At 33.4% G+C, this 19,345-nt stretch overlaps 1 protein-coding gene across 2 annotated transcripts in view; it reads right to left on the bottom strand.

The window, feature by feature from the left end:
* Nucleotides 1–19,345, bottom strand: part of LOC123265550 (protein-tyrosine sulfotransferase) — a 279,719-nt gene that overhangs the window by 93,224 nt on the left and 167,150 nt on the right. The window contains exon 4 of one of the 2 annotated variants that reach the window (XM_044729352.1): nt 5,097–5,128. The exons of the other annotated variant lie outside the window; for it this stretch is intronic. The gene's annotated coding sequence lies outside the window, so the exon portion shown is untranslated. The remainder of the gene's footprint in view (nt 1–5,096; nt 5,129–19,345) is intronic. 2 annotated transcript variants of the gene reach the window in all.

Here is a 19,345-nt window from a genome sequence, read left to right as displayed (position 1 = left end):
CACACACACACACACACACACACACACACACACACACACACACACACACACACACACACACACACACATACATACACACGCACACACGCGCGTTGGCGACTCCAAGGGCTGCCAACATGATCGAAGACTGGACTGTATCCGAAGAATCAGTGGCAGTGACTACCAGTTTGTGACATTCAACGTTAGATTGTCATCTACTCCGGTTTCACAACGCGACCTTTCTAAGCGGAAGTGGAATGCCAGAAGGCTTGATCCAGAGGCATTGCGAGCTTCACTTGCATGAAGCTGATCTATCCTTCAGAACAACCCGACTCCGGATACCTGCAGCGAGACGAAAAAGGCAGTGCTAAATATGATTAAGGAGATTGCTGCCGCATGTGACGCTTTTATGCCGCGGCTGAAAAATAGGAGTTTCCACAGGCCGGCGTACTAGTGGTCAACAGACATAGCAGAACTTCGCAAAAGATGTCATAAGCTACGTCGCCGCGCAACGAGAGCCGCGAAACGCTCCCCAAGCGAGGACTTGTATTCAAAAGAGTACAATCAGGCCAAAAAGACGCTAAACCGAGCCACTAAAGCAAGAAAAGCGATATTGTGGAAACAGATCTGTAATGATCTCGACAAGGACATCTGGGGCAAAGCCTACCACATTGTCACCAAACGACTTGGAAAGGCTTCACCAGAAGCGCCGAAGTCTCTTGCCTTAATGGACAGCATTGTAACGGAGTTTTTCCCCAAACACCCGCCGCGGGAGAAAAAACACTACGCTAAAAACAGCGAAGGAACACCTTTCACAACTAAGGAACTACAAGACGCGGCCAAGTCACTCAAAACAGGAAAGGCACCTGGACCTGATGGCATCCCGGCAGCGGTGATCAAGATTGTAGCCCTGGAACACCCAGACATACTCCTGAACACCTACAACGCATGCTTGGCAACTGGCACGGTCCCCGCGGTCTGGAAGCGGCAGAGATTGGTTCTCTTAGACAAAGGAAAGGGAATCCCCGTAACACCTTCGTCGTTTAGACCACTCTGTATGCTAGACATTGCTGGAAAACTGCTCGAGAAACTCATACAAGGGAGACTTCGCAACCACATCGACCGTACTGGAGGTTTTGCCACCAACCAGCATGGCTTCCGAAAAGGTCGTTCGACAGTCGGAGCGATCGAGAAAGTTATAAAGACAGCAACACAAGCATGGTCTGGTAGCCTCAAAGCTCGTAAAGTATGTCTCCTCCTCACGCTAGATGTCAAAAACGCATTTAACAGCGCAAATTGGAGAGAAATTTTAGATGCTCTGGAGCACAAGTTTGACGCGGAGCCAGAGAATCTGGCACTAGTCGACAACTACCTGGACGAAAGAAAGCTAATAGCGGAAACTACGGAAGGCCCACAAGAATACGCCATAACGGCTGGTGTACCGCAAGGCTCAATAATAGGGCCCGATCTATGGAATGCGGACTACGACGAGCTTCTTGAAATCTCGTTACCAAAGCAAGTAGAGCTAACGGGCTTTGTAGACGACGTTGCGGCCACGATAGTAGTAGACAGCGTAGAAGAGGCCGAATTACTGATCCGGGAAACCATTGACGCCGTCGAGACCTGGCTTGATAAACACCACCTGAAACTCGCCAATCATAAAACCGAGATGGTTGTTCTGACATGTCAAAAATGGTTCCCAAAACCATTCGCTGTGAACATGGAAGAAACAACACTGACGTCAACAAGGGCCCTGCGCTATCTAGGGGTAATGATAGACGAGAAACTATCTTTCCGCGAACACCTTGACAGTGCATGCAAGAAAGCCAGTAAGACAGTGTCTAACCTAGCAAGAACCATGACCAACACTATGGGACCAAGAACCAAAAAGAGAAGAGTTCTTCTAGAAGTAGTCCACTCGGTACTGCATTATGGAGCAGAAATATGGGCAGACATATTGAAACAGAAGACCTACCGACGAAAAATAGCGGCAGTGCAGCGGCGAGGCGCTCTCAGAGTTGCCTGCGCCTATCGAACGGTTTCCGAGGCGGCTATATTGGTCATTGCGAGAGCCGCACCCATCGACCTACTCGCGATTGAGAGAGCGAAACTCTATGACGCTAAAAACAGTGACGAAAACATGAAGGACGCAAGAACGAAGATAAAGGCGGAAACGCAACAAGAGTGGCAGGACCGATGGACATCGGGAGAGACGGGCAGATGGACGGCACGCCTGATCCCAAACATCAACTTCTGGCTTTCTCGGGAATACGAAGAAATTGACTTTTTCTTGACCCAGCTATTGACGGGACATGGGCAGTTCAATGCCTATCTTTTGAAGATGGGACTGCACAGCACACCAACGTGCAAATACTGCCCAGACAAAATTGACGTCGAGCACACGTTCTTTGAGTGTGACCGGTGGAAGGACTACAAAAGCAGTACTGATGAAACTATTGGCACCACGCTCTCCCCTGAGAGCTTAGTAACCTGCATGATCAAAAAAGAAGATAACTGGTCAGCTGTCGCAGCCTATGCGCAGCGTCTTTTAAAGGAAAAAATCGCAGAAAGAGACTAGTAACTAGTAACTAGGAGCAACCGTCGTGAGGCACAACACGGACTGGATTGAAGTAATGCTAACGCGGTCCCGATCCAGTCTTTCCCGTAACATCTATGGGGAAAGAGAGAGGAGGATGTTTAGTCGGTATTGTTGTCAATAATATTGACTTCCGAGTCCAACATACCCAGGACAAACATCTCGTCCTGGTATACGTAAATGTATTTGACCTCCTCTATAAAAAACACACACACACACACACACACACACACACACACACACACACACACACACACACACACACACACACACATACAGACATAGTGACAACTTCGCGGGAGTAGTCAGGGAAGCTTCCTGTAACCTTCAAACGTCAAGATCTGATGAAAACTCGATTTTTGCAAAACGGGGTGAAAACAATAACTTCCCGATTTTTGAAAATCTTCGATTTTCTTAGCGGGAAGTTAAAAAAAACCTTCAAGAACCTGTGCTGATAAATAAATTAACATGATTCAAGAGAAAAAATCTCAAATTCAATGAAATTTTATTTACGCAAATGAATTTTCTTTTTTTTTTTTTTAAATTCAGTTCATTTAAAGACAATGAAATGCTGCAAAATGATTTTCTTGGTTAAAATTTTTTTTCTTTAAATAAAGATTGGATGACTTTATTCTTGGCAAGCATAAGCTGTTAAAGTCATAAAATATGTTCGAGAAAATTTACAATTTCCAGAGCAGCAGTCATCACTTGATAAGCACTAAAAGCAATAAATATTTTATTATTATTCGCCAAATCTGTTCCATAAACTGTGAAAATGCCGTATCAATTTGTCGAATAACATAAAGAGTGCTTGAATTCCAAACAAAAGTTTTTTTTTACAAACTCAGACTCTCGCGTTCGGAATGCAGGTACCAAAATCCTGTCTAGAAACTTTATAACAATTATCAGAACAGCAATTTTTATCTTTGGAACACTAGAATAATTTATCATAATCAACAAATTGTTTATTAATTTTATTAATTTCATCAAATATTTACATACTTCATAAGTATTCGTTAAAGCCTTGAAATAACAGTATTATTTCGAGACTATCAAATATTGATAAGCCTTTATGACATTTGTTTTCGAATTTTTTTTTCTATTCGTTCTTTTTTTATGTGAAATATTAATTGCCCGGATGATTTTTGATAAGTGTTAATTCTGCTTTAAAAAAAAGCGTATAATTTTCTAATCGCATTAACTTTCTATAGCTTTTAATTCCCTGTTTCGGAGTGTAAGCACGAAATAGAACTTGTAATTGTGATTTAATATTTATTTTTTGTCCTGATATAAACCGCTCGTTTAAGAAAAATGGATAAAATGTCGTTGATAAAAATTAAATTGAGCGACGTGTTCAAAAGATATTGCAGTTGTTAAATTTTAAACGAAGGATTTTCCGATATAATTCTCAAAATTTTCAACTCAACAATCAACCAATCGGTACATTTTTTAGTTAGAAAAAAGCGAAAAATTCTACGGATGTTTTACAGGGTCAACTCTTTTTCAGATTTTTTAAATTAATTTAAAACTTCATGCCTTCTACCGTAGATATTATTAAAAATTTCATAATTACAAATTGAAAATTAATAAGAAAATTTTTAAATTATTGTTCTGGAATTTTTCAATGCAAATTGCTATTAAAATTTTCACATTATTGCTCTATCTCATTTTCCAACTGTGGAATTATAATATGAAAAATGAATAAAAGATACAGCGTACTTTTTATATTACGTAATATAAAAAGTAACATGACTTATTAATTTTAGTAGTGAAATAAAAGCAGAGTTAAAAAAAAACATAAAAAGGGAGTAAAATTATAATTGCTAGTGTCTATTCGAGAGAAAAATAATGAAGCTCTTTATTATATTATGCAAAATTAATTTGGCGCTTCAACGCTCTCTCGATGGATACTAAAAGAATAAAGATGATATTTTCTGGTGAAAATTCACAAGGCTATTATCAACCTTTTTTGCAATTATTATCCTTGTTAAGATTTTTTTGGCATGAATACAAAATTAAATTTTAAGAATCAATTTATTTTTAAAAAATAATTAATGTTTCTAATTGTTCGTTTTATCTTTGAATTACTGGAAATTGAAAAAAATATTTCATTCGTGAAAAATTGAATTTATTAAACTCTCTCGTTCTATTCATCAGAATTAATTTTATTCCTTTTATGGATGTTATAATTCATAAAATAAAATGCGCACATGGTTAAAAATAAAAAAAATAAAATCACAACGTTTTGACATTCGATTCAATACCGAAATTTTAAAATAAAAGCAACCATTTATAAATGATAAAAGGCACGAAAACTCGCGTTGAATTATGCAACGGATGGAGTAACGCAAATAGCGAGTAAACAGACAAAAAATTGCTTAATCGCTTTATTTTTGAACAAAAAATGTGGAATTATCTATTTCATGTGAAACTCCAATATCAATTAACGATATTCATTTGTTTAATTGGTATGAAACAACTGTTATTATTATTATTATTTTGTTAAAATATTGTGACTTACCATCATTAAATTACATTCAATTTTTGGTCAATCTGAAAAAAAAAAAAATTTTTTTTTTATTTAAGTTTTCATTCTATAGACTTTTTTGTATATCGATAGTTATCAGTTAAATAAATAAAACAAAAATAAATGTTTGGTAAATCTGAATGTGCCAGCTTTTAGCGCATATTGCATACGTAAATTAATCAAATAAAAAATTTTAAAATACTATAAGCTCTCATGAACTTAAAACTATTTTCAATTTTTTAATATTTTAATATTAAATATATATAGAATTAATGACAATGAAGTAAATATAGAAAATAAAGAATTAATGACAAATGAAATTAATGACAAATAAATTACAAGAAAAATAATTTTATTTACAAGTCGATTTTAAAAAACGTTTAAATTTTTTTCACGAAAAATAGTATATTTCTTACCTAGGGCAGGAAAATAAGAAATGTCTCAGATTACATGTAATTGTTGACCGAGGCGAAGCCGAGGTCGACAAACATGTGATCTGAGGCTTTCTTATTTCCTGCCCGTGGTGAGAATACTATTTTTTTGTCCGACGAAGGCGGAAAGCGGCAACTTAGTTTAGCGCAGCGGGACGAAAGTTGCCACTTTCCGCCCGGAGGGCAAAATAGTATATTACACACCTGTGGCAAGAAAATGAGAAATGTCTCAGAACACATATATGTTGCCCGAGGCGAAGCCGAGGTCGACATATATGTGATCTGAGATATTTATTATTTTGCTGCCATAGGTTTGTATACTATTTTTCTGTCCGACAGAGGCGGAAAGCGGCAATTTCGTTTAGCGCAGCGGGCCGAAAGTTGCCACTTTCCGCCTGGAGGGCAGAAATAGTATATTACACACCTGTGGCAAGAAAATGAGAAATGTCTCAGAACACATATATGTTGCCCGAGGCGAAGCCGAGGTCGACATATATGTGATCTGAGATATTTATTATTTTCCTGCCATAGGTTTGTATACTATTTTTCTGTCCGACAGAGGCGGAAAGCGGCAATTTCGTTTAGCGCAGCGGGCCGAAAGTTGCCACTTTCCGCCTGGAGGGCAGAAAAAGTATATTACACACCTGTGGCAAGAAAATGAGAAATGTCTCAGAACACATATATGTCGACCTCGGCTTCGCCTCGGGCAACATATATGTGTTCTGAGACATTTCTCATTTTCTTGCCACAGGTGTGTAATATACTATTTCTTACTATGCCGGTCGAAAGTACGGGGTTCCCGCTGCGATTTCACGGCAGAAGGCCTCAGTTTTATGCCGTGATCAAGTCGCGCATGCGCCCTACGACGGGAAGCCGAAATAATGTATTCATGCACTGACAACGAGACACGAGGCGGCAGAAAGTCCGAAAGTCGGTAGTCGCGCTCATTCTATTACTTATGTTTATAAGCCTAACCTTACTTGTGATTGTTATAAATGTATCTGTCTTGTTATGTGTCGATGATTTTAGGTTGAAAATAAGTTAATTAAAGAAAATAAATATTTATTTTAATGAAATGAGACTTATTAAATATTTAAATTACAAAAAAAAAACGAGAAATATTATTTATTCTCATAGATATTTTCAAATAAATAAATTCATTATTGAACAAATAATTATTTGAAAAAATATACAGATTTTTTTCTTGATTTTTTTTTTCTATGTATTTTACGATTATTATTTCATTTTTCTATTTTTTTTTATTTTTAAAATCAGAGTTAATTTATGATATATTTATAATTTTAAATTTATTTAATTAAATTAAGATCTTTTTTCAAAAGAAAGTAGTAATATGATAGATTATAAATTAATATCTTTATTGACAGGTGTATTTGATGCCTGCCCCCCCCCCTCCCTCCGACCAGCAGCACTCGCTTCGCTCGTACCGCAAATGTCGGGGGCAGGCATCAATTTTTTTCAACCCAATTTTTTGCATACTTTCGACCGGATAGCAAGAAAACTAGTATACACTACAAGGGCAGAAATTTGAGAGCCCTGAACTGCGCGCCATGTGCCCGAGGCGAACGGTTGTGTACGGTTTATGATCTTGAGAGAGCGTCGGCCATTTTGTTGTGCCGAGACTGCGAATATAAATTCAAGGTCGAATAAAATTCTTAGTTTACAAATTAACTAAATAATTTGAACAAAGTTAAATTTTCTCGATTATCAGAATCGATTAATAAAATAAACTAGTCATAATAAATTAATTAAAATTAATTTATAAAAACTCAGAAGCGACGAACGTCATTTCGACAGGTTATTAAGACCTCTATCGTTATAATTTTATTTGATTAATCCAAGATATTAAGACCTATTGTATTAAATATTTATTGTTGTATAATTAAGACCACAGCAATAAATTTGGAATCAGGAAAATGAAAATTTAGTAGTAAGTTTGGGAATTAGAAAATAGTGTGTGTGTGTGTGTGTGTGTGTGTGTGTAACAGTTCCACTACGGTTTTATGGTGAGACGCAACACGGACTGGATTGAAGTAATGCTAACGCGGTCCCGATCGAGTCTTCCCCGTAACATCTATGGGGAAAGAGAGAGGAGGATGTTTAGTTGGTATTGTTGTCAATAATATTGACTTCCGAGTCCGACTTACCCAGGACAAACATCTCGTCCTAGTATACGTAAATGTATTTGACCTCCTCTATAAAACTACGGTTTTATGGTACCCTCCTCTGACTCTGGGGTAGATACTTCATAGAGTAGCGTGAGAGCCCGGAGAACAGCATGTATTGAGTGGACAGCATGTGCAGTGACGTGAGGGTTCACTACAGTAACGTGAGGGTTCACTACAGTAACGTGAGGGTCAGCTGGACAGCACAAAATATAATCCTTTTGATTGAGAGTGTGTATGAGTTAATATTAGTTATTACCCGGGAAAAAAAGCTTAGATCTGCTCTGATCAAATTTGATCTAAGCAGATCAGATTTGATCTAAATTTAGATCTAAGTAGATGTGGATGGATCTAATTTGATCTGCTTAGATCAAACCAGATCAAGTTTGATCAAAATGAAATTGAAAAGTGAATATGAATAGATCTGTTCTGATCAAATTAGATCAACTCTGATCAAATTAGATCAATCCAGATCAAGTTTTATCAAAATGAAATTAAAAAGTAGATATGAATAGATCTGTTCTGATCAAACTAGATCCGGTTAGATCAAATTAGACCAATCCAGATCAAGTTTGATCAAAATTAAATTAAAAATTAGATATAAATAGATCTGACTTGATTTATGTAGATCTAATTTAATCTGATTATTACGCGGGAAAAAAAGTTTAGATATGATCAGATCAAGTTAGATCAAATCCGATCAAGCTTGATGAATATATGTAATCATAAAGGTGATATGGATAGATCTAATTAGATCTGCTCTGATCAGAGCAGATCTACTTAGGTACGACTTTTTATACTTTATGTTCTAATAAATAGCTCTTACAAATGCACTGACTTTGATCACGTTTTTTTTTATTTAATACAAATTATAACCGGATCTTATTGTTTCAATAGAAACTTTGAGTATTCTTCTTTACAATCACGGGCATGAAACCTGGTGTTAATTAATTTATTTATTTGTAATTAATCATCAAAATTGTTGAAGATCAAGAATTTTCAATTTTCAAAAATTTATAACTTAGAAACTATCAACTTACGGCAAATTTTATAAGAGTAATTTTCATTTTAAAATTGCCTAATGTATTGAAAAAAAAATATCCGATCTCAAAAAAAAAGTATTTATCAAATAATTGTTTAAACAAATGACTATAAGCAATAGATGGCCCGAGATTTCGCAAAAATGACTGCGATATTCGGTTTCAGCGGATCAACATACATAACGTAATCATATTTTGTACACCGACCTCAAAATTTTACGAAAAGATAATACAGCGCCTACACTATTATCTGAAGAGTAACTCAGTCAGATACTTCTAGTAGCTGAATGGTACGCTCTGGGACTGAAATGAAGGAGGACCCAGGTTCGAATCCCCAACATCGCAGTGTGTTTTTCAACGATAATTCGACTTTAAATCATGGAAAATTGATATAAAATACATAAATTCTAATATACAAGTAGAAATAAAATAAATTCTACTATTATTTTTATTTTATAAATTGATTCTGTTTTAATTGAACCAGATCTGAACAGATCAGATTTGATCTAATCAGATAAAATTTGATCTGGACAGATCTGGCCAAAATGCAGATCTGATGAATTTGATCTGATTTGATCAGAGCAGATCTAAACTTTTTTTCCCGGGTATTAATTATTGTATAAGTGGAGATTATTATAGTAAAAGATTAGTTGAATAAATATTTTGGAAAACGAATTTCTTCGTATACAATAATACAATAATTTTGTAATTTTCCTAACAATCTCTCTCGACCCTGTTAATTCCCTCCATACTCGGGTCTGATTCTGGAAACCGAGAACAAAATTCCAGTGGCGCTCTTTATGAAAAACAGGGGCGACCAAATACAAACAATCATCCGTTTCAACATAATCGATGTAAAGTACGGTTAGATCCAATGTGACAAAATGTTGGAATCTTAATTTTTAGGTAATAATAAATATCTCCATCATCGACCATTTGAAAAAATTTTTCTCAAGACTATCAAAACCAAGAGACAAAGTTAATAATCAATACTAAGTTACTATTTATTTTTTTAGATTTTGCTATAAAAAAATAACGTAAATTTTTTCCATTTAATAAATGTCTCTTGAATTCTTGCATGTATGTTCATACAAACGATTCTATAAATTATTTGTTAATGTAAATATTGGTTTTTTATTTCCTTATCTCTTTAAAACTCCATAAAGCTCTGCGGCGTATAAAATAAATAACTATCATGTGTACATGTAACGACGTATTTATTCAGAGCGAGTCTAGAATGTCAATATAAAGTTATACGGTCAGTTTTTTCTGTTCCAGTAAAATGTTTTTAAAAAAAAATATCTTTTCGTTACTTTCGGTAGTAGATTGAGCTTTTTTCTCCAGACGATTTGTACTAAAACTTTTAATGTTTAATTTATTAACCGAAAAATAAAAGATCGTAAACTTAAGAAGAATTTTGAAGCCGCAGTTGGGCTAATGGCTAAATAAAAATAAAATTTTTCCAATTTTCGTCTTGACAGTAAACTTTTATTGCGAACCGATACGCGGAGTTGAGCAGGTGTTAAAATAAAATATGGGATAAAAAATAACCATCCAGCGGGGAAATCGCGTAATAAAATAAAATTAAGGTACGTGGCAATGTTACGACTGAATGATCTTCGTAAGAGCATTCTGTAGCGTTTTTATATTCTTCCTTTTCCTCTTTTTTATTTCCGCATCCTACTCTAGTCGTCGCTATAAAATTAATTATAATAAAAAAACTATTAGAAGTAAAACTGAAGTCACGGGCTTTTTAATGTCTGATCAAAGAGATGTTTAACTACTAAATAAAATTGTTATCTTTTCTTATTTTTTTAAAATTATTGTGGTTTACTTGAATTTTTTTCGCATCCGCATAGTTGTATTCAGTTGGCAGTGAATATGCAGAAAAAAATGTTTGAACTTGTAACGTTCTCAGGTTTTATTCAGTGAATAGGCAGACGGAGTTGAAGCACTCTCTGGATCTCGATGAATATGAAGAGTTGAAAGAGCAAACAGAAAGTCACGAGATTCTTGATGTGTGTTGAAGGAAATTCCACTTACTTTTACATAATTTATGTTCCCCATGTTACATATGTATGCATAATTTATTTGTATACCAACGGGAAAAAATAACAGAATTATTATTATTTTTATTTTTATTTTTATGATATCACGTAACAGATGCTATAAGGGCGAGGACAATGTCACGCAAGCGTCACCAATCTCTATACAGTCAAGTAACTTACGTTTCAACTGTCATTTTAAATTAAAAAACGCACCTTTGACTAACTTCAAGACTTTCATGTGTTTTTATTTAGAGGATTAGAGGGTTATGGCGTCGTACGCTATTTATTTATAAATTGAGTATCCCCTACACGTAAAAACCCGCATACGTCCGCCATAGGACGAAAAATTTTTTAAGCACCATGGGCAAGCCACACGCAAATACGGTCTCGGCGATAATTATTTGCAGCAGGGATATAAAGCCTCGGCCCTATCGGGCCTCAGCCTTATACTATCCCTGCTGAAAATATTTATCACCTCGACCGTATTGGCGCGTGGCTCGCTCAAGGCACATAAATAACTAATACGTCCTTATAGCTCTCGCAATAGGTACCAAGCCATAAGGGCATATAAAAAAAAATTTTTTTTATGAGTCGATGTAAGTAACAATGTTTCAAAAAATATAATATTGCAAGGAAAAAATTTTTTTTTTAAATTAAAATTTACCCATCAACTGATAACAAAATTTTGTTTAAAATTTGAATTTTTTGTCAGTTTTATACTTGTTAAATCATAACATTGTCAATTCCGAAAAAAAAAATTTTATACGTTCTCATAGCTCCTGAGGTGGATCCTGGGAGCCATAAGAGCGTATTATAATAATAATAATAATTCAATTTTTGAACAAAATTTCTTGTTACTATTATACTTTTAGAACATAATTACGTCGATTCTCGAATAAAAATTTTTGTATACATTCATATGCCTTAAGCCGCATCTTTTCTCGATATACGCTTTTATAACATCTGGAAGACGATATGAGAAATTTAAAAAAAAAAAAAAATTATGTACACGGAAAGAAAAATGTGGAAATCGTTCCTATAATTTTAATGAAATGTTTTCCTACACCATTTTAGGAGCGATTACTTAGTTTACAGGAATGGTTCCTATAATCATAAGAACGATACCTATATTTATAGCTGTCATATTATCGGCATGATTCCCATAATATATAGGAATGATTCCCAGCATAAAATGTAGGAATAGTTTCTATAATATTATAGGAACAGTTTCCATAATTATAGGAATAAACGCTAGATATTATAGAAGCCATTTCCGTATATTATAGGAACAATTCCTATAATATCATGGCAACCATTCCCATAATATTATAGTGATGATGCCTACAATATTGAAGTAATATTTTTTCACACAATAGTACAAGAATCACTTTTCTAATCTATAGAAAAACGATAAAATTTCTGTGACGTTGGAAATGTGATGTTATTACACTCGTAATAAAATATTTTATTGATCATTTGACTAATTTTGACCACTTTAAAGCATTTGAAATTATTAGTAATTTCGATAATTTTACTTGCTTCCCAATAACATAATTTGAAATATGTAAAATAACTAATATTGTTCATATAAACAATAAAAGTTACATACCTAAAAGATGAATTTAATTAATTTTCAACGTGTGTATTGTAAATAAATAATTTGTTTTAAAAATAAAATGAAATTGTAAAAATAAACAATGAATTTCCATATCTATTTTGCTTCTCGAGATCTGTTGAAACCTCGATTTTTGCAAAACGGGGTGAAACCAATAACTTCCCGATTTTTCGAAAATCTTCAATTTTCTTAGCGGGAAGTTGAAAATAACTTTTAAAAGAAGCAATTAATCCAATTTCAATAAATTTTAATAAGTTCAGCGATCATATTTTATAAAATCTCATGCGCTCAATCCTGATGATAGGCCATGTATGAGCATAATAAGATGTAATAAAAATTTTTGAGTAAAAAAATGTTACAATATAAGATACATCAAATATTTTCAGTCAAAAAACCTTCTGTTTTTAAACTAACTTTTTCAATTCATTTTATACCAATTTGAATATCTCTAATCAAAGATCAATTATTATAAAATGAAAAAATTGCCCGATGTTCATTTCATCTCATTTTACTTTTTCATTGATCCATTTCCCCTTTATAACTCTTGACAAAGAAAAAAAAATGTGCAACAAAGAGCAATAAAGAATAAAAATAAAAAAAAAAAACGTGTACATGAAATGCGTTTGCAGTTTTCTGGCGTTTTATCTATTGGAACGTGTCGTTGCAGAAACGATACAGATTTGAATCTTTATCGAACGAATTTTATTAGATTACGGAAACAATATTAGAGAGTAAAACGAAACTCATGAATAAGAAAAGTAAAATTATGTTCAATGGTTTTGAGATTGGGTTCGTTTTATCAGAACATTCCAGTTGTCGGTAACAAGATTCGATGGAATAAAGTCGAGTTTACATTCCATTCTAAAATAATTTGAAATTTTATGAATTGTCAATATTCATTTTGAATTTCGTTTGTTACACTGAGAGAAAAGTGCATAGTTAGCTAAAATATAACGTCACAAGTATAAAAATATAGTTTTCTTTTTTTTTTGTTTTGTAGTTATTCGAACTATGCATTAGTTTAAGTGACTATTGATAAATACACGGAGAGAAATGGATGGTGGATACCACTATACCAGTATGGGCGAGAACGCCATTCAGTATGGTATCGAAGATTTTTATCCAATATTAAATTGTACGTATAGATGATTCGACCATTGCGGGAATGGTATCATCGGCTATAGTTATCGCGGACGCCGCAAGCCAGTATGGCCGTCAGGCCCATACTGGCTTGCTGTATGTCCAATCCTTTTGGCACGTAGACCTAGCCAATATTGCGATATTAGCTAGAACACCATTGGAGTAACAACAATGTTTATTTAATTACAGCAGTAGGTTATGTCCGAGCTATATTATATAAATGATATTAATTATTTCATGACATGATGGTTTTTTTTTAATTTCTACTTTAATATAAATTGGTTTTAGTAAAAAAAAATAAAAACAAAAATCAATTAAAAAATTACAAGAATTTATGTCTGTCTTATTAAAAATATGAAAGAAATAATTCAAAAAAAATTTTTTTTATCTATATATCATTTTATTTTTTTTATATTATTAGTATATAAGATTTAATCATGTTGTAGTTTATATCCAGCGTTTTGGAATGTAAATTTTTCCATTTCCAGCTATTACACACCTTGTCACAGTACAAAATTTTAAATCTGAGTAAAATAAACAGGCCCAGTTTTTATGATTAATATTAATTTCATATCCTTGAAAGTGTTCATCAAAAAAATATTCATCAATGCATGTAATGACCAAAATTAATTTTTCAGTTTGCTCCAAAAAAATGTTATGTATATAATAAAATAATGGTCCATTTTCAGCGGGCATCATCAATACTGAATTTTTCATCGATTCATGCCCCATATACTTTACAGACGACGTTGAACAAACATTCATTACTCCAGCAGGAAGACAGTGTGCAAATAATCGATAATTAGAATCTGTTTCGATGTTTAAAATTTTAGACAGTGGAGCGGTAGTAAAAGATTCGATTTGCCTCTTAGAATTTCGGAGTAATTTGCTGAATTTCAGTTGATTCTTTACAGCTACGGTATGACAGAAATTGACACGATTTATGGCGTTATAGGATGTAATTTTCCCATGTTTATGAAGCCTTTCATAGATGGAGCACTCCATATTCCCAATAGGTCCAAATTTCAAAAATAAATCGGGGTAATGAGTCAACACGTGGTGCTTAAATTTCAGAGAGTTTGGAAACAATGCCAAAAGTTTTTTTAGATACTCAGAAACAAGTGCTTTAAAATATATAATTGTATTTTCATGAAGGGCCTTAGCTGTTGTTATGTCAACAATTTTTTTCAGTAAAATGATTAGCTCTCAATGTTCATCATTCGTAGGAATTAAATCTCCTAGTATCAGATTTATATTTCTAATGAGACATAACATTTCTGCTGAAGATAGAATAATACATTCATTTTTTATATGATTAAGGGTAATATCTGGTGTTTTATTCCGTTTTTCTATTGGACCATAATCAAATCCCCGTACTCTGTTATTGAGCGTATTCAAAGAGAAATATTCTTTTTTAAAAATGAAATAATTTAATATTTTGCCCAAGTCATATTGACAAACTCCTTCGAGAATGTCATGCATAACGTCCACACACATAGAGTCTATCACATTGTATCCTGGTAAGTCATTGAAGCAGCTTAAACTTTTGATACCAGTTGAATCAAATTTTTTGGTCTCTATTTGAAATTCATACTGACTTTGTGTCCTCAGTAAAGACTCATCAATTTGATAGGTATTTTTCATCTGATTTCGATCTAATAAGCAGAATCTACAGCAATAATTACCAGAAAAACTGCAAATAAAACCATGAGTAGCATTCATAGCCAGATTATCACCAACAACAGTGAGTAATGAAAAAAAAATGGTTTTTTCCAATGGGGTGTTTTCAAATAATATTAATCCAGTAGTCTGAAGTTCTTTAAATTCTTCTAGCAATTTATTTAAAATAATTTGATAACTGAAGTCTTTTTCATCCAGAGAATTGAAAAGTAATGCAAGGAAAATATTCTCCAACTTAGATTGAAGATTGGGGGGCAAGCAAGGGATGTTTGTATAAACTGCACCCATTTTTGCCAGGCCTCTATGGCTTCCTAAGGGATTATTTGTTTCGTAGTCATCATGATACAATACCAATGGTAACACCAATTTATCACCAAAAGATTTTTTCTTTTCTTTCCATAGTTGGCCTTGTAAAACATTTTGAAGTATACTAGATTCATCTGATAAAGTACCCATATACTTTCAAAAATATTTGGCAATTCCAAAAAATTCTTTAATGATACAGTTATTGAAATGTACTCAATCGTGACTGGAATTTTCACACGTTTTGTGACGCCTTCACTATTCCGGTAGTCTTCTCTTTCTCTAATTTTTATTTTTTGAGGAGGAACGTACGTACCCTTACTTTTAAAAGCTTCTAATCTTCTAAATTCACTAGTTAAATCTTTGAAAGGATTACTCAAAACATCTTGAATTTCACGAAAATCATATAAATTTTCCGATCTTTCACCCAAGTCTTCTAAGCGTTGTATTAATCCTGTTATAAATGTGTTTAGAGGTGAATTTTTGACGAAGTAGAACAGCTATCAATGATGTTTTGCACGCGAGCACGAGATAAATCGTTATAATTATATAGGTCAGAAATAAATGATAATGATTGTTCTGTCATATTATTGCTTAAAAGTGGTAAATTAAAAAAGTGTTCATATCTTTTAAATGAAGTCATATTTAAAGGATTCACTATCACAATCTAACATAATTAATGATTAACTATAAATTATTATTGTTATAAATTATAAATTAGTTTATATTATAGAATCACGGTCTTCAGTTTTTTTGAATAAATATAATCAAATATCTTATTTTAAATATATTGTAACACTATCACTTCAACTTAAACTGGTATTAAAAATTAAGTAAGATGCGTAAAATATTTAAAGGTTAATTTTCATGTTATACTTGATGAATCCGTTCATTTTTTTTTTATTTTCGCCGGGTATTTGTTGCCAACAGTCGATGTCTTGAATAAATATTTCTGGATGAATATCCAGATGTTGTAACATGACTCCGGAAATTTATAATTTCCGAAAAAGAAAACTTCAAAATTCAATTTTAAAGCATTCAGAGGATTATCGACCTCGTACTTATAGTCATCTACGATAACATAAAAACTGGTGCACTTTTCAGGCCCTCCAACAAACAACATGTACGGCTGAACAGTTTTTTTTTGTTGTGCAGCGATCCTTTTTTTTTTCCTCAACGTGTTCGTTAATTTGTGAGTCAATCTTAAATTTGAATTACATATGAAATCGAAGAAAATGAATATAAATATAGGTGAATAGAAGTTATATTTACCTTCACAATTGCTAAAAAATCATTCACAAAGTCAGGCTCCTTCAGCTGCTCACTTTTATCATTTTTTTTTCTGAGGTGGAGTATCTCCAGACAAATTTTTCTTCTTTTTACCAGATTTCTTTGGGGCAGCTGGTTTAATAATTGTGCTTTTAAGCATGTGAGCTAATAATAATAATAATAATAATAATAAAACTCCATTGTTATCTGAAAAGAACTAAATATTAGTAAATGTCGATCATGATTAGTCAAAAATTAAAATAATACGATTTATATTAATTTAAATATATATTATTTTGAATTACCATCAGGCTCATCAGCAAGCAATGAAATCAAATTTTGAGCTGCTGTATTGGAGTAAAGTTGCTCATCAATTTGTGAATATTCTCTAATAAATCGGCATAAATATGGCCAATACTCTTCTATGTGTTCATCTGATGCACTTGGCAGAATTTTTTTGAAATCAAGATGAATCTACAATTGTTTAAAATTAAAATCAAAAAATTATTGTTGCGACTATTTTATCCTAAGCAGAAGAAAAAATTGTTGCATTTATTACCAGAGTTACAGCGTTCTCATTTTTCAGGCACTCAAATTTCGAATAAACTGACTCATTTTTATTTTCTTGCTGGATTAAAGAGTTTCGCCGTTCATCAAAAGATTAATATTAATTAACAAAAAATAAATTCACACATTGAAACAATCAATACATAAAATTAAATAACATTAAATTTAGCTGTCACTTTATAATTTTTTAATTTTCTTAAAAATGTTAATTTCCACTTTCTATTTATTATTAAAATCATAAAATGTAAAATCTTAACGAATATTTATCTTTCTTCTGATTGAAGTTCAATGGTGAAATGGCAGTTTTGGAATACCATACATTGAGACTCTTCAAATTTTTTCACGCACAAACCTAAGTCTTGATCATAAAATACTGTAGAACAGATAAATGAATGAGGAGTTTCACAATCGTCGAATTGAGAAGATGAATTTTTCTTTCTTGCAAAGTAGATTAAAATTTTTTTTGATGTCGTAATGTATCCACTTTAACTTCATTTGATGCTGATGAACAAGGTTGGTCAAAGATTGATGAAATATTATCTTTGGGTTTGGACATTGAGACTGCTGTTTTAATTAATTTTTCATTTAATACTGGTAAAACATTTGAAATTTTTGTAAAATTTTTTTTCGTCGAAACATCTGAATCGGTTGATTTATTCAAAACGGTAATGTTTGTAATTACAGGAGATGGTTTAGTAGATGGAGGAGTGGATCCAACAGTATTTGTTTTTTTATTCAAAAAAATTCCATCGGTGATCATAGAATGAGTACGTTTTTTGTTGTTAACGGAAATGTACCTGAAGTTCCGAACGTTTTTTTATGAACGAAAATCAAAAAAAAAATTTTTTTACTCCTGAAACTGAAAATGGTTTTTCAGTTTCAAGAAGAGACAGTAAGCCCTATAAATGAAAAATTGGCTCCTCAAAACACAAAAACTACCTCTCCAGCTACCCCAAACACTAAATTATGACATTAAAAAGAAATTCAGAAAAAATCCTTCCGAGGGCCCTTTGAAGCTGCCGATTTTTTGTACGACTCCCACAACACCCCCACACTACATGAAAAATCATCAAGCCGTTAGCTGTCCCGGAACTACCCCTCCAGCCACCCCAAAGTTTTACAAGAATTAGAAAAAAATTCAGAAAAAATCCTTCCGAGGGCCCTTTGAAACTGGCAATTTTTTGTAAGACTTACAACACCCTCACATAATATAAAAAATCACCAGGCCCTTAGCTGCCCTGGAACTACCCCTCCAGCCACCCCAAAGTTTTACAAGAATCAGAAAAAAATTCAGAAAAAAGCCTTCCGAGGTCCCTTTGAAGCTGGCGATTTTTCGTAAGACTCCTACAACACCCTCACACTATATAAAAAATCATCAAGCCGTTAGCTGCCCCGGAACTACCCCTCCAGCCACCCCAAAGTTTTACAATAATTAGAAAAAAATTCAGAAAAAATTCTTCCGAGGTCCCTTTGAAGCTGGCGATTTTTTCTAAGACTCCTACAACACCCTCACACAATATAAAAAATCACTAGGCTGTTAGCTGCCCCGGAACTACCCCTCCAGCCACCCCAAAGTTTTCCACTTAAAAAAAAAAAATTCAGATAAAATCCTTCCGAGGTCCCTTTGAAGCTGGCGATTTTTGTATGACTCCCACAACACCCTCACACAATACAAAAAATCACCAGGCCCTTAGCTGCCCCGGAACTACCCCTCCAGCCACCCCAAAGTTTTCCACTTAAAAAAAAAATTTGTAAAAAATCCTTCCGAGGTCCCTTTGGAGCTGGCGATTTTTCGTAAGACTCCTACAATACCCTCACACTATATAAAAAATCATCAAGCCTATGGGCTGACAAGTACAGCGACCATTTTGGTAATTAAAAAAAAATCAATCTGTTTTACAGGTTTGGGGCCTAGCATCCATATATTCTTTTGCGTAGTCGTAATATGTACCATTAATGGTAAATGA

This window comes from Cotesia glomerata, linkage group LG5 (genome assembly GCF_020080835.1).
Source record: "Cotesia glomerata isolate CgM1 linkage group LG5, MPM_Cglom_v2.3, whole genome shotgun sequence".
Taxonomy (NCBI): domain Eukaryota; kingdom Metazoa; phylum Arthropoda; class Insecta; order Hymenoptera; family Braconidae; genus Cotesia; species Cotesia glomerata.
Note: the sequence above shows the minus strand (reverse complement) of the source record. Positions and strands in the feature narration are given on the sequence as shown.